At 44.4% G+C, this 15958-nt stretch overlaps 1 protein-coding gene across 11 annotated transcripts in view; it reads left to right on the top strand.

Annotated features, from left to right (window-relative positions):
- The first annotated feature begins 255 nt into the window (after window positions 1-255).
- The window catches only part of TRERF1 (transcriptional regulating factor 1), a 100504-nt gene continuing 84801 nt past the window's right edge, over window positions 256-15958 (top strand). For 7 of the 11 annotated variants that reach the window (XM_055816650.1, XM_055816653.1, XM_055816652.1 and 4 more), the window contains exon 1: window positions 336-657. The gene's annotated coding sequence lies outside the window, so the exon portion shown is untranslated. The other 4 variants (XM_055816649.1, XM_055816654.1, XM_055816655.1 and 1 more) reach the window with 4 other exon arrangements.

Genomic DNA, 15958 nt, shown 5'->3' on the forward strand with positions numbered 1-15958 from the left:
GGCGGGCCCCCGGGGGCGGCGGGCGCCCCTCGCCCTCGCCCTGCCGCGGGGCCAGGCGGCCGCGGCGCCACCGACACCTTACTTCCTGCTTCGCTACCCAGGGCCAGACCCATCGCGGCGGAGGGATCCCGCCGCCTCCCGCAGCCTCCTCCCCCTTCTGCTTCTGCTTCCCCCCCGCTCCCGCTCCCCCTCTCCCTTCTGCAAGAGAATAATTTGACAGCGATTTGCTGACACCGGGATTTTTTTTTTTTTTAATTTTTTTTTTTTTTTTTCATCACGGACTCGGCAACGCAGCGCGGCGGGAGGGGGAGGCCGTGGCCGGAGGTAAGTGCCGGTGCTCGGAGCCTCCCCCGGCGCGGGGCGGGGGGGGTGCGGCGGGCCCCCGCCCCGCTCCGCTCCATGTGCCGCCGCCGGGGTGGGTGCCTGGCCGCGGGGCCGGGGCCGGGCCGGGGGGAGTATGTTTCCTGGCGGAGCGATATTTGTTTACAGGATGAGAGCCGTACTGTAAGTGAAGTAGGACCGAGCCCGGGCAGCTCCGTAATAAATTAATATCGCAACTGCTCCCTCCTCGCCGACACCGACATAAGCCCCGCGCCCGGCCCCGCCGCTCCCCGCGCCCGGCCCCCGCGCCTGCACTTGTTGCAGACTCCACGCCAGGTAGGGCAACGCTCCGCAAGTTTCATTTTTGCAGGAGCTGGGGCTGCGCTGGAAGGGAGGAAAAAAAAAAGGCGGGGGGGGTGGGGGGGAAAGTTTGCAGTTCACTTTCGGTCTGCAGCGCCGAGTAGGCGAGGCCCTGCCGCCTCCTCCTCCTCACCGACCGCCGCTCCCCGCCGGCCGGCCGCGGGCAGGGAGGGGGCGCCCGGGGCGGCGGGAGCGGGCTGGGGGCGGGCGCGGCCGCGGGGCGCTGCCCCCTACCTGGCCGGGCGGGCGGGCGGGCCGGTCCCGGGCGCCGCGGAGGGGAGGCGGGGAAGGCCGGCACGGCACGGCACGGCTCGGCGCGGAAGTTGTCCCGCGGTACCCGCCGCGGCCCCTGACACGCGTGGCCGACCCACGCGCGCCTGCGCCCCGCCGGCAGCGGTGGCCGTGTCAGCCGGTGCGGGACGCGGGGCCCTCCCCTGCGGCCGGGCGGCACCGCCGGGTGCGAACTTCTCCGGGAGAAACGTGGCCGCCGCCTTCCCGCGGGAGGGACGCGCGGCGCGGCTGGGGGGCGCGGGGGGGCTGCGCTTCCCGGCCCGGCGCGGGGGGAACGGGTAGGAACTCTTAGCCAGATGTTTTAAATAGCGGAGGGGTGATTTGCAAGTAAAATTAATTGGCAGTTAACCAGTTAATAAATGGATAATGCCTACTCATCCCTCGACTGACTTTACCGGAGCGGTTTTCGCCTGTGCTGCGCACCGGCCGGGCTCGGCTGCTGGCGGTGCGCGCTGGGCGGGGGTCGTGCTTTGTCCGGTGACACCCGCCGGTGCCGAACGCCGGTCGCTGTTGAGGTGGTGACCGGTGCGGTTCGTGGGTTTTTACTGGACTCATACGATGGGAGTAAAATAAATATGTTGACCCATAACTATTTATGGAAAACATTGCACGTGCTTAACTGTGCAATGAATGTTTTAGGCGCGTAGTCACAGCGGGTGAAGTTTTATGTCATCACCAGCTGTAATTTTACTGTAAGTATGGGAGGAGGGGAGAGTTCACCTGGTGAGCTTGGGCCTGGCCTGGGCCACCGTCCTGCTTGGGCCACGGGCCCACCGTGGGGGGCTCCCCTGGGGACCTGCCCCCGCGGGCAGCATCATAGTGAAGTGACCTGTCTGCACCGTGTGTGTGTATGCGTGGACCATTCCTGCGTGTGGTACATGCAGCTGTTTGCTGCCATGGCTTAGCTACTTGGTGGTCTTCTTATGATGTTGGATTGGATCAGAGCGGAGTCCTTTCCTTGATGAGGCGCGTCTATCAGGAAATAACCCGTTGCACTCTGTTATTCCCTGAAGTGGCGGGGCGTGATGTGCCCTAGTGGGTATATCACCTCTTCTAAGGCTTGTGCAAGGTGGGTATGTTACCTTCTCTTCTAAGGCTTGTGCGAGGCATGTACTTGACACAAAGGTGCTGCTTCATCAATGCTCTATGCATGCATGCGTGGCATGAAAGTTAAGCTATGCAGCCTTGCTTAAAAAAAAAATGTTCAGAATTTAGGTGAGTGATTTTTCATATGAAGAAAATGTATGCATTTTTCTTGTACTTTGGAAAAATTTAGGGCTTAGATATACCCTACTCAAACATTTTGGTGGAAATAAACGCTCTTATGATCAGTTCTGCTACCACTAAGCAGCTCACATTTCTGAAGTTGGGAGACTCCAGTGAGGAGCTGAGCAGCATTGTCAGCGTGGTCGTCAAAACAGTGTATCTTGAAGAGCCAAAAAATCTCCAATACAAGTAATGTACTTCACTGTGGAAGCTGGCCGGAGCAAGGAGTGGAGAGTCAGCGTCTCAGTGAAATGAGGCCAGAGCTTAATCACACTGCTATCAATGTTACGTCCTGCTGTTGGCATCCCTCCCTGGGGGACAGGGATGAGGCTAGGGGGTAGCTAGGTAGGCATCCTGCCTCAAGTGTTTACATCACTCCCCTATGGGCCAGCATGAGCATAAATAAACCACAGTGTGACTAACTTCTCTACTACCTAATATTGACTCATGTTGTATTTGGATAGACTGAAAAAAGTCTCTGATGTCGTACCCATTTAGTTTTCTCCACCTTTATGTTACTGCTGGTGACCTGTCCCTTAAGAATAGTATGCATTCAAGACCATAAAGCCAGATCTCATTTCAGGTTTGTTTCACTTTTGGGTAGTACTCAAGTAGCCTAGGTAGATAAAAATAATTCCTAGATTTAAACTCTAAACACTGTTACTTCTCTTCCTCTGGCCATTTTAATTCTTCCAGTAGTGTAGTGAGGCTTGCCGTTATAAATTGAGCTTGTAACATGGCATCTGTCAGAGGGAGTACGAGAAAAGTCTAAGAAGAACAGTCCTGTAGTGTACTGTAGGTTTCCTAAAGGAGTAAGATAATATTTTGCTGTGAATATTTTAATTTTATATTTTTGTTTGTTCTAATCAAGCAGTGAATATGTCGCTTAAAAACTTCCTCAGCAAAGTGTTCAAGGAGGCTCTTCTCTCCCTTTCCCAATGCTGTAATGGGACAGTAGTAAACTAAAGGGAGGGGGGGCCCTGCGATCTGTAATGTCATCATGTATTTCTGATGCTGTAAAGTCGTGTCTCCTTATGATGTGTCATAATATCTTGCGAGATAAGGCAGTTAGATTTTAGTTTCCTTAGAAATACCTTTTAAAAGAAAAGAAAAAACACAACAAAACCAGCGGTGTTCGAGAGTTACAGAATAATTGTTGATATGGAAACAATTTGTTTCTTCCCCTTGCGTTTTTTTGGGGGCTGCATAGCTTCCAATGAAAAACTATCATCAGAATTGTATTTTTTTCTGTTCCTAAAATTACTGAATCCTGTTGCCTCTCGTCTGCTTGGAAGCAGAAGCGTCTTTAAGTGCATCTATGAATTCTGTGTGGCACAGCTGCCACGCACTTGGTTATTTACCTAAGGTGAGCAGCACCAGTGGTTGCACTGACTCCCGTGGCACTGCCTAGAGGAGTACAGTTACTGTGCATGTGAGTATTTGGGGGGGTGGGATGATGAGGAGTGAGGGCTCTGCACTTGAAACTAGAACAAGAAAAGAAGGCAGCAAATTCCATATGTTTTGCTGCATTTGAAGTTATAAAACCTTTTCTTAACTTGTCCAGCTCTGAGAAACCTATTATTGTAATCAATTGTGGGGCTGTGAGGGGAAATCAAGCCTTCTAAGATAAAGACAAAAATAGCGCATTCAGATATATTTTAAGAAAGGCGGCTCTTCCTTCAAAGAGCAGGGCTGAGCGTGGTTCAAAGAAAGGTAGCAACAATTCTATTAGGTTTGGTTTGTTCTTTAACTCTTCACTTGAATCCAAGCAGATTTAAGAGATCTGTTGAATCTGCTTTTGAGCAGCGTGCATTTATGTGCCAAGTTACCTTGCAGAGCCTGGGGGAGTATTTCCCCTTGGGTCTGGAGATGCTGAGAATGGGTTCTTGCACCATCATCTCCTTGCTTGCTGCCACTGCATGTGCGTCTCTAGGTAGCGTGCGGTTCAGCCAGGCTGGGAGGATGAAGTGACATAGTCAGTCGGTGAATTACATCGATGCTGCTTCTTGTTGGATATTGGTTTCTGTGGGCAGAAGGAAGAGTATTTTTGACAGTGGTTTATTTTCTCTCTTTCTGGCTTGGCCATGTTGCTGCATGGCGGTGGGGGTGCAGGCTCACCTGGCCCTGCTCAAAGCAGCAGCAGAAGGAAAAAAAAGAGACATTGATTTGTGTGGGGAAAAACTGGAGAATGTGCTCAGGTTACCACCTGCTGCTGCAGAAACTAGAAGGCAAATACATTGTTGATGTTACTTTCTTCTTGAGAGGATAATGGTTTGGGGAATCCAGGGCATGCTTTTAATATGTGCCCTATTACCCTATAATAGTGGTTTGTTTTTTTTTTAAAAAAAGTTTAAACTCTCCATATTAGATTGGAGATGTTGCAGGGTTTTGGAGGAGTTGTGTAGCGTTGGGTATATTTGGAGGTTCTGAGTGAAATGAGTCTTGCGGTTTCGGCTTACTCTGTAACACAGATAACGTGTCTCTCATGAACAGCCCACCTAAGTTTTTGTAGTTGACTGGTGATTTGCTCTGGAAAGACCCAAAATGCTGATATGATGCAGGCTCAAAAGATGGTTGATTTTTATATATATTCTTTTTTGTTTGTCTTTCTCCAGTTTGCAGTTCAGATTTTGTTAGAATTTCACATGAATCGCTGATCTTCAGCTTCCCATCGGCTGGTCAGCTGAGCTGGGGTAGGCTGTGCTCCAGGCACTTGGCCACGAGTGCTGAGTTTCCCTACCCCATGAATTTGACCTTTCTAAGGCAGCCATCCTGGGCCTTATCACAAATTTTCTCCTGTCTTTTTAGTTCAGCAAGGAAATGGTTGCTGTATTTCCCCTCCCTCCCCTCATCAACTGCTCATGGTGAGATTCTTGATAGAGCCTGCATTGTGATATGTCCTTGAAGTGCATTACTGCAAGGTTTTGTTTTGCTTTGTTGTTTTTGTTGTTTTTTTTTTTTCCTCTTCATGTTTAAACTTTATTGCATCTGTAGCAAAGCAAGATTGTTGTAGATGGTCTTTTTTAATATTTGGGGTTTGTTTTTTTTCCCATTTGTCAAAAATCTCATGTTCAGTAATGAGGAAAAGCTCAGATTCCAGTACTAAAACCTCCAGCTAACTCTGGAGTGTAAAGACTGTAAAAATATGGATTGGGGGAGGATTGCCCCAGCAAAACCGATAGAAGGTAAATGTTAAATTATCAGCAGCGCTTTTTAAAAAGGTCCCTGCTGGTGAGAGGTTTTTGTTCACGCTGTTTGGCTAGAACAGGGCTTACCAGGACTCTTAAAGGACAGGGTCCATTTGAGATGTGGAATTTATATCAGGTACTTTCTGTTTAAGTGAATATCAAATCCTAAATAACTTGAGCATGAGACTGTGGGGGAAAAAAGTACTCAGCCCTGTGAAGCAAGGGGCTATTAAGTTTAAAATTTGCTAATGGCTGAAGTTCTTTGTTTATAAAAAAAGTCACTTGACTCTTAGTTGGCCATAAAAGATGCTGTACAGACCCATTTTTGTCTTTGTTCTCCACTCCCCACCACACACTATTTTCATTGATGGGGAAGTTTCATTTCCTTTATTTATATATTTTTAGTGTATGTGCGTTTGGGGGGGTGTTGGGGGAGGATAGGAGGGAAGTTTGTGTTCTAGTTTTTATATTTAAAAGAAAAAAAATAGTGAATGATGGTGTGTTTGGAAATTACCTTAAATACATTCTCCCCTTTAAGCCAAAAAATCTGCTGGTAAAGTAGTGCATATTAGGGGATTGAGGGGTCTTGCAACACTTCTGTGTGGGTAAGAGTCCCATCTGAGTTCCAGTTGTACTAGCAGAAAAGTGCTTTTCCCAGTATTGTAGTGTTTCACATGCCAAATCAAAACTGGAAATGCCTTTTCTGGGAAGGTTCTCTATTTACACTTGGAGGGTTATGCCAATTACAGCTGCATTAGTAAGGCTTTTTTTTTTTTTTTTTTTAATTTTACACTTGACCTAAATAGTAACGTCTTTCGTTTTCTTAACAGAATACACTCTACAATCTTGGCATGTAGTTTTGGACTGGTCAGTAGGGTAAACCCTGCTGTCCTATGGCACAAATGAATCTGGGCACTCTTGTAAGAGTATGATCTTAAGTGGGTCTTAGTGAAATGAATGCTGTTAAAGCTCTGCATAAGTTGAAATAGCCCTCTACTGTGCACGCAGAATTGAAAACAAATTTGTGAAAGTTTGGAAGCATAAGATAAGATGCTATTAATACACATTTTCATCAGAGGCTAGAGATTACTTACTCCTTTGAACGGTGTAGCAGTGCATGAAGAAGGAGCAGGTAAATGGGGTTCTTTGGCAAGAGTCTGTAGCTGCTGCTGCTGGCAGTGCTGCCTCCTGGGCTTGTACCACCAGTGCTTCATCTCTGCTGCTACCCTGCTCTCTCTCTTTCTGCTAGTACAGAAGATGTCCTGGTGGAAGATTCCATTTGTACCAGAAAAAACCTTCACCCCGACTAGTAAATAGTGTCATTGTTATTTCATAAGCAAATTTGCTAGTTATTTGCTCCTTTAATGATAAGATTTGCATTGTTAGCAAAATAGCGTGTATTAAGTAAAAAATGGTTGCTGACCAGCCTTTAAATGGTTCACATCTGCCACAAGTATGAATACTTGGAAGACCCTACCTAGCTAAACTGAGCTTTCTTTTCCCCAAAATGTAGGTTGTTGAAGCCCTGAAATATTTAGGATATTGATTTGGAGTTCTGTAAATATCTTCCCAGTTGCTTCTTTTTGGTCTACCTCTTCTATGTTTTGTTTTGTCCTGAGCATCAGAGCAGGGCTTACCTTGCAGAGAGGTGCTGGTCTTTCAGTTGGCTACACGCTGCTTTCAGCAGGGAGAGGGCTGCATGGTGCACTCTCTCTGGAGGCTGAAAGCATCACCTTTCTAATGGCTTTTAGGTCGCAGCACAACTTTAAATAATGGGCTCTGAGGTCATTACCAAAGCTGTGTCTGCTGAGTGCAGGATGCTGTAGTCACCTGAACTGAAGGTTTCTGTCATGTGTAGCTCAGCATCAGGTGGAGCAGTTTTGTTGCTGCATGTGCCCCTAATATACAGGGGGAAATGAGTAGAAGTGGTCCAGATGCTAACTTGCTGGCTTGCTTCTTGGGGTTTGTTTGGGCTACTTTTCAAAATCTTATGTTCGGTGTTGCAAAGGAACCTCTTTGTATTTTGATAAAACAAAAGAAATGCTTAACATTAAGCTACGTTGAATAGTACAGCTTTGCAGGAATGCTGATACTCCAGCTGTCTCTTTGGCCTGCTATGCAGTTTGAATTCAAGTGAAGGTCTCCCACGTGGTTATTTGCATGTGTCCTCCTATCTCTGTTTTGTATCTGCAATTTCAATGTGTGCTTCCAGAATTATTTTTGCTCATTTCCAATCATTCCTCAAAGATAATTGGCAAAAACCAACAGGCTGGTTATGATTTTACAGCAGTAGAAGGTAGACAACTTTGATCTTCTTGTTAAATGAAATTTCTTCATGTGTGGGCTGGGTGTGTAGTGTGTTGATTTAGTTTTTATTGATCAGTGTAAAAACGTGAATTCAGCATCACAGCAATGATATTAAGTACTTGCAGTGATATTCTAATGAGTTCCTGGCAAAAATAGGGCAGAAAACCATCTCAGAGACTGATGTGCTTTAGTGGTGAGATGCTGAACCAGGATACTTCATATAAAAGGATTGAGTCAAGCTGTTTGAAGTTTCAACTTTCTTTGGCAACACAATTGCTGCGAGCAGTAGCATGCCAAGCAGAGCAGGATGCAGCCTTTTCTGTAGGCATCTGAGTGTCAGAAATGGCATGCTTGCCTCTGTCGGGAAGGACTTTCACCCTCCTGATCATGCCAGGATAAGACAGATTGTAGGAACCAGGTATCTGCTTTGTTGGAGGGTGTCTCTGAACGCAAGCAGTGAAGCACTGATTACCTTTCAGTCCTCATCCGCAGCGAACCAGCCCCATGTGTTTCAATAAGCCTGCATGGCAAAGCATCAGGTACAGAGCAGGGGGGAGTGCAGGGAGGTTTCTAAATTAGCAGACAATTTATGTCTGGAGAAGTGAGATTCGTATTCATAACTACATTAAACCCATATTTCTGAGTATGGTAGAGACACATCTCTGTTTAAGGTGGCAGTAATTCCTCTAAGCCAAAACATTTGCAGGAGCATGGGCAGTTAGCTTCTCCCTCTCTTTTCTATTGGTGCTGTGTCTCCCAAGACTGGAAGAGGCTTTTCAGTCGCGGTGATGAACAGTAATTCTCTGTATTTTTTCATCAGGTAAGCTTGTTTTATGCTGTCAGAGTTCAGTAAATTGGTATCTGAGCTGCATGGATCATGATGAAAAAGTATTGCTGCTGCCTGCATGTGTTTGATAAAAGTAGAAAATGAGAAGCGAAATTTTTCTGAAGTGAGGAAAAGTGGGTTTTTTAGGACTATGAAATTTTGAAAGAGCTGGTTCATAATGAACTTTAATACTTCTCTAAAGTTGCTGCTATTATAATGAAAAAGCATGAATAAGAGAATATGCCTTGCAGGTAAACTGAAAAAAGGTTTCACCATTTATATGCTTGAAAACCAAAGATGCATTGCAGAGGATGAATTTTACCTTTCATTTTGCTTGTAGTAAAAAATTAGTCTTTGAAGTTAAAAACAGCTTTAGATTTAAAGAAATAATACACCTGAAAAGGGAGGTGCACAGAAAAAAGAGATTGGGTTAAGTGCTGTTTTGTTAATGAAAAGAACCTAAGTTAAGCCAAATGTGGCTGCCTGCGTAGTAAGGTACTGCTTAACATGAGCGGGGGTGATAAAATAAGGTCCTAGCAGACTTTTATTTCAACGATTTCCAACTTTCAGAACTTTTCATCTGGATGTTGAATGCCCATATATAAACAATAGACTAATACCACAGAATTCCGATAATTTGTGAAAGGAGCCATACTTCTATGCTGGAAGTCTGTCAGCATATGATCCCTAGGCTAACTACTTGATCGTTAGTTAAAGTAGGGGTTCATTAAAATAACATGGGCTCATGTGGTTTTAAAGACTAGCTCTCAGCCAGTAGGCGATGGTCCAAAACTAATAAGGTTGCAATGCAGACGTTGAGGCAGTGGCACATAGATTGCTGCATAAAGCTGGTTGATGGAAAGGCTTGCTGTTGGGCTAAGTGTGCTTAGTATTGGCCAAATTTTTCAATTTTTACTCATTCTGTAGCAATGCCTGCTCATATTGTAGTCAGTTGAACTACCTGTGTGACTGTTTGGAAGAAGGTGCAAGGTTGGGTCTGTTTGTGAATGCAGCTCTTTGGTATAATTATTTTACTCTGTAATAATTGTGTTCTTCTGGTTGAAGAATCATAATTACAAAGTGGGTGATAGGCTTCTAATTATGTAAAGAAAATCCTTAAATTTAAGCCCCTCACTATCCTTAGCATAAACATCTTTTTTTTTCAGGTAGAACTTTTACTTTCAGGTTATTTCTGGAAAATCCGTACTGCTAATTATGTAAATTGCAAGAAACAAGAAAAGAGAACAAAATAGCAGGGCATCTTTTTTTAGGCTTCAGCAAATGCAAAGTCATATGTGGCCATTCCAGCTATCTATAGTATATGCCTGTGTTCTGCTACTGCTTTTGTTACCGGTAAACCAGATCACTTAAACTGAGCATTTCTTGCAGGCTTTGTGCAATCAGATTGCCAAATGTTGGGGCTAGGAAGTTTGTCCAGTAGCAGGGTCAGCTTGTGTGCCCTTCCTGCAGTACTCCTTCCTTGCATACACAGAAGTTTCTTGCTGAAAGAAAATGTAGGGCTTTTCCCCCCCCCCCCCCCTGCCTGTTTGCTTTTATGCTGCTGTTGAAGGCAAGTCCGTGTTTTTTAGGTCAATCCTGCACAATAGCAGTATGGTTTTGTACCTGCACCTATTTCCTATTAAGGCAATAAGAAGCTCTCCTTGAATGAAGGGAAGGCAGATTTCAGATCTGCTTGCAGATCAGAGAGAGAAGAGAATGGAAGAAGCGGTGTTCGAGTGAATGAACAAACTTTCAGGCTGACTCAGTGATACACATACAGTATACGCTGTAAAGATTAGTCACCACTTACTGTAAATCTTTCTTTATGGTGCTTGGTGGGCATGTGCCTCTAACAAGCTGCAGTTCCGCAAGCTTTGTGGACTGGGAATGCAGGTAAATGTTATTTCCACAGTATTTTCCCATTGAACAACAGCAACAAAACCCAGTGAAACCTGAAGACTTGTAAATTACTGAGCTAAAGGCAAAAGAAATCTTTTTGTTATCTCATGGTGCTGCTATCTTAATCTGTGAAACTAGTAGGAAAGTGAATACATTATGCAACAACTTTTTTTTTTTAATTATTATTTAGGAACCTGTGCTTACATGTTATTAGTGCTGTTCTGCCCTGTCCTGTGCAGGTTGGTTTTATTTTTTATTTATTTATTTTCAGTAGGTAGGTTTCAAACTGCATTTGTGTAAAACACCAATTTACATGATGGTAACAATAACAATTACATTCAAGGATATTCATCTGTTGAAAACACTATTTTCATTTGCCAAGCAGAAACTTTGGGTAAATTACCCTCCAGGTTGAATTTTCTCATAAATGTTCTCTAGTTATAAAAGTATTTACTGGCAGATAGATATGGATAGCACTTAAAGCAGCGTTTGTAGTAAGGAGTTACTTTGTGTGAGAAAGTGTTGGGGTTTTTTCATTTAAAAATCAAAAGTTAATATTTTTTTTTAATGGTAAAATTACTCTGCAGCCTTTTCTGAGTTACCTAGATTCGGTAACTTTATTTTTTTTTTTGTTTTTCTTTCAGTAATTTCTTCTCTTTGGCTGAAGTTTTATTTTTTTGTTAAATTCAGCTGGGCATCTTTTATAATTCTTAGATGCCCTTTCTTTCTGATCTTCACCTGTTTTCCTTGGCTTGTTTAATCTGTTTGATTTTATTTAATCTGAGAATTGTTAATTTCGCCCATAATCATACCAAAACACCTTTAGAGTTGTTACAGCAAGTTTTTTGGTTTGTTGTTTTTTGGGGGCTTTTTTTTTGATAGTTTGTTTAAAATTACTTCCTCCATAATAGTAAAAAAACCCCAAACATCTTGTTGAAGAGTGAGAACCAGACCGTCCTGGCAGGGCTGGTGGGAGGGCAGCTGTGGCTGCGTGCCTGTACAAGTGGCTTGGCTCCCTGCTCTCCCAGTGAGCTGATCCTGGCACGGGCTGGGAGCCCTCTGAAGAGTGGGAATGAAGGCTTATTAAGTTTTTGGGTTATCTCACACTGTTTATTTGAAATGGAGGCCAAGCCATTTACATATCTCTTGCTTCTTGGAGCTGAAATAAAGGGTTGTTTTTTGGTTTTTTTTTTTTCTTCCGTTCACTAGTCTGTGTGTGGAAATGACATCATGCCTTACGTCAGCCATGGTAAATTCAGAGGGATTTTTCTCCTCCCTGTTGGGTTATTGAGTGAGCATTAGCTCTGTGCTGGGAGTCTTCCCTTGCTAACTGTGGCGCATTGATAACTTAACCATAAACACTCTGAATTTTGTACAAGGAAGAGAAATAAAAGACCTGGTCTAAAGACTTTGGAAGTGGTTGGGAATGTGCACGCTGCTGCCGTGCGTGTGGCCGGACGGGGTGACCCCCTAAGGCTGTGCCGTCCCGGGGTGGCCGGCGCAGCGTGCGGAGGTGAGGGCCGGCGTGTGGCCTGTGGCGGGGGCTGCTGCCTGGGCCTGGAGCTGGCCACTGCGGCCTGTCCCCTCAGCCCTGCGGGTTAAAACCTCCTGCCCTTGTGAGATCGGGTGGGTGTTTGAACTAGAGCTCTTAGGTTGTGCCCGAGTGATCCACACGCAAAGCTGAGCTCAGCAGCAGGGAACAGAGCGCCTCGTCTCTACCAGGAGTGCCGAGGTGTTGGGGCTGGCGCGAGGGCTGCGGCTGTGGCAGAGCGTGGAATGGAGGCGCAGGGCTTTCCTCGGAGAGCCTGAGGAGCTGGGAGGAGGGAAACAGAAATCAAATTACAGTTGACATTTGGAAGAGTTGATTGCTGCCTTTTTTAATCATAAAGCAATTTTTAAAGTAAGTCACTTCCCAGTGGAAAAATAAAGACATGAAGAAGAGAAAAGTGAGAAATGTGTTGTTGAATTTATGCATTTGAATGTATCAGGCTTGGTGCTGTGATGGTGATGGTACAAAATGTGCACAGAGACAAAAGCAAAAGGATAACAATCCTCCCGACTCTCCTCTTGCTAAATTTCCAGTCATAATGTCCTATATGCAGAATGTTTTTGTTTGTCTTTGCTGTTTTGGGAGGTCTGAGGAAATAAGGAAGGGACTGATCTCAATTACTTTAAAAACCAACCAAACAAAACCCAGTGAAACAAACGCACCTGTTGCTGCAATTGACATGGAGAGATTTGCCTTCTGGTCCTGTGTCTTGCCATGCTCTGCTGGGGGAGGAAGGTGAGGAGACCTCCGGGCACCTTCAGCGGGAAGGGTTCCAGGAACAGCTTTGGATCGGGCTCTTGGCATGCAAAAGCTATGGATATCCATTTATACTCTTTGATATTTTTTTTTTTTTTGGTCTCTTCTGGCTCAGCTTTTCTTCAGTAGCAATGGAGGAGAAGGGGATGGAGGGAGAAGTGCTGAGGGATACCCTGGGGGGGTGCGTGTTGGTGTTACTTGGTGTTACCCCGTGTGTGCGAGCGGTAGGTGCTCACACACCCGGTGGAGGTGGCCCCTTGGAAGACTGGTGAAATTACTTGTCCCTTTTGGAGCCTGTGAGGAGCACTTCATCGCTGTAGTTACTTGTGTAGCCATATGCTATTCTTTTTTCTTACATATGTTCTCTGATAATTGTCAGTAGCAAGTGCCTGTGAGCTGAGGCGGAGCAGTATTTAAAAATCAGATGCTTAATGGGGATAAAGAATTGTGTGAGGTTAGTGCCAGCACAAAGGCCAGGGAGAAACTGTTGGCCTCTGAAGGTCATGTTCCTCACAGAGCAACAGCATAGTTGGTAGCAGTCTTGGTGCTTCAGCTCCACAGTTCCCCTGCAGAGAGAGGTGCGACCTTCAAGAAGGAGTCAGGAGGTCTGGTTTGGAGTCTGTGTATCTGGTTTGGCTGAATCATGGAAAAAGCACCAGCCCTTTTGGTGTGTGCACCAGCCCACAGGAACTATATTGGACATGGCATTGCATGCCTGCTTGGTGTCTTAGGTGGTATGGGCTGGTTGGAGATGTGACATGAAATCTCTTGTTTGGTAGTTTCCCACTCTTTGAACCCACCTTTCCCTGTATGTTTGTTTGGTATCCTGAGATATTCTGGTTGTATTGCAGGTTGCTGTTGCATTGCATGCGTGTGTATTAGGTCCCCATTGGTTGCTTCTGTGATAGTAATTGTTGATCTTGTGTCTCCTTCCATCATCTGAAGAAAAACCACTGAGATGAAGATGTGGGGAGAATTTTAGTCACCCTGGACTTGGAACAATGAACTGTGTCCACTGGAAATCATTCTGGGGCATTGCATGGCCAGAATCCCCCAGTATTCCCAATACTGCTGTCACACCACCTTCACATCCTCACAAAGAGCTCTCTGAATTGCTATTCCTTTTGCGTATCAGTGGGGAAACTTGTAGCTTGGTGTAACAGATTTCTAGGAGACCGACAATTCAGAAGTATCTTATATTTCAAAGTGTCAGGGAAGACATAATGCCCCTAACATTCTTTTTGTAGAGGGTTTGTTGGTTTTCTTTTTTATTTTATTTTAATTTTTTACATTTCTGGTAAAGAACTAGTAAAATATAGAGCACATATGGAAATGGCAGACGTTGTTGTTGGGGTTTTGAATTTTTTTTGTTGTCCTTGTTTCTAAAATTAAGCACATGGAATTTGCAAGATCCTGCAAAGAATTCAAATGATATTGCACAGTCATGTGTTCAAGGAATCTTTTTAATTTAATCACATATATAGTGAACAGATCCAGATTTTAAAAATTACATTGTAGTAAGGAGAGACAAACCAAATGGGGTAAAGACAAAAGACTGCTGAGTATCTATGATTGTACTTACTAAGTTTAGGTTTTGCTGCTGGCATTCTGTTGTTTTTCCTTTTTTTGGGGGGGGGTGGGGGTGGGGGGGGCGGGAGGTTGTCCTTCATGTTCTTCCCTGTGTAAGAAAGTAACCTGTGGTATCAGCTGTTCTGCTTATGCCTTGCAAAATGTTGGTAACTGAAAATGGGGTCACGTGAGCAAAGTAGGTCCCTCGGTGTGTCAGAAAACTAACAGTGCCTTTTTTCATGTGGGTAAGTTATGAACCCATTACACTTGCATTCATGCACGTGGGTAGTAAGTTTTTACTCTGCCACTGTATGTTTCTTAGTATGTTTCTGAGCTGGGTGGTAGGAGGAGTAGTGATCTCACAGCTTGACCAGAGATGCACCAAATTTGGGTTGGCGGGACAGTGTTCTGATGAGTTGTCTGACACAGGACCCCATAAGACCAGCTAACTGTATTAACTTATGCTAGCTCTTGCTGCGTATACACCATAAAACCCCCTTTCTTGAATGTTTTAACTTCTGCACCTGCAGAACCTAGGCTAGACCTTGGAACTACTACAAAACTTTTTGAGGTAATTTTGGTGGCATGTCCTATACCACTTCAGAGCAAGCGCTGCTCAGGTCAGACACTGAAGTCAAGTTTATGCTTTGTAACTGAAAAAGATGTGCAGCACGTGATATACCTGTATATGATAGTCCTTTAATAGTTTCTGACACTAAGTTTAATGAAGAAGTCGGAGAGAGAGAGAGAGGTGCACAGAGAGTGCAGATCTGAAAAGCAATGAACGCAGGCGTATATGCATTATATTACAGTTGTTTTCCCTCAGGGTTTTTGTTATTGTTGTCCGTTTCACAAACTGTGAACCTGTAATTTTTCATGTTCTGTTCTTTGGTCCTCTCTGCCAGAGAGACTCAATCTATCATGTTAAAAAAAATCAATAAAAGGTCTAGAGGTTTATTTATAAAGTAGAGCATGGAGAGAGGGTGCAAAAATGCCATTAAAATGGCAGTTTAGCGTTAGCTACATCTCTTTGGGACTAAGCTCCAATATTTTAAACTATTAAAATTGTTACAAGAGTTCTTTCAAAGTACCACAAATCACAGTAAAGCTTTCTAGTTGAAACTTGCCTTTATGTAGCATGCTGGAATTCAGCATATATATGTTTTTGGAGTGTCTGATGCTGCCCTCAAACACCATTTTAGCATACATTTTAGAGCTTTATTACAGTTAATAATCTTACAGGTTTATGCTCATGTGAAAATCCATGGATGCAAGAAGTAAGAATTTATTTTCCTTCAGAAACATGAGTATATCTGTCTTTGTGCAGACACAGCTCTTAGCAAATTAATTATTTCTGAGAAGTCTGCAGGCTTCTAATGTAATTCATCAGGATTGCCTGGCTTGGCACATGCTACTTTGTCAGAGGAACTTACAAATTCAGGTGGCTGTGGGTTATTTTATGACACAGCAGTTTTCACCAGTGATGTGATGGTCATCTACTCCACATTTCCAATCCAAAGAAATAAATATGTCCCTCTGCTCATAAATGTGATGCTGAAGAGTTTATGGGGTAGTATCTGTATTAAACCACTCAAATATCAGAAGCAGTATTTTGAAGTGTAAGTT

Source organism: Falco peregrinus, chromosome 11 (genome assembly GCF_023634155.1).
Source record: "Falco peregrinus isolate bFalPer1 chromosome 11, bFalPer1.pri, whole genome shotgun sequence".
NCBI classification, from domain to species: domain Eukaryota; kingdom Metazoa; phylum Chordata; class Aves; order Falconiformes; family Falconidae; genus Falco; species Falco peregrinus.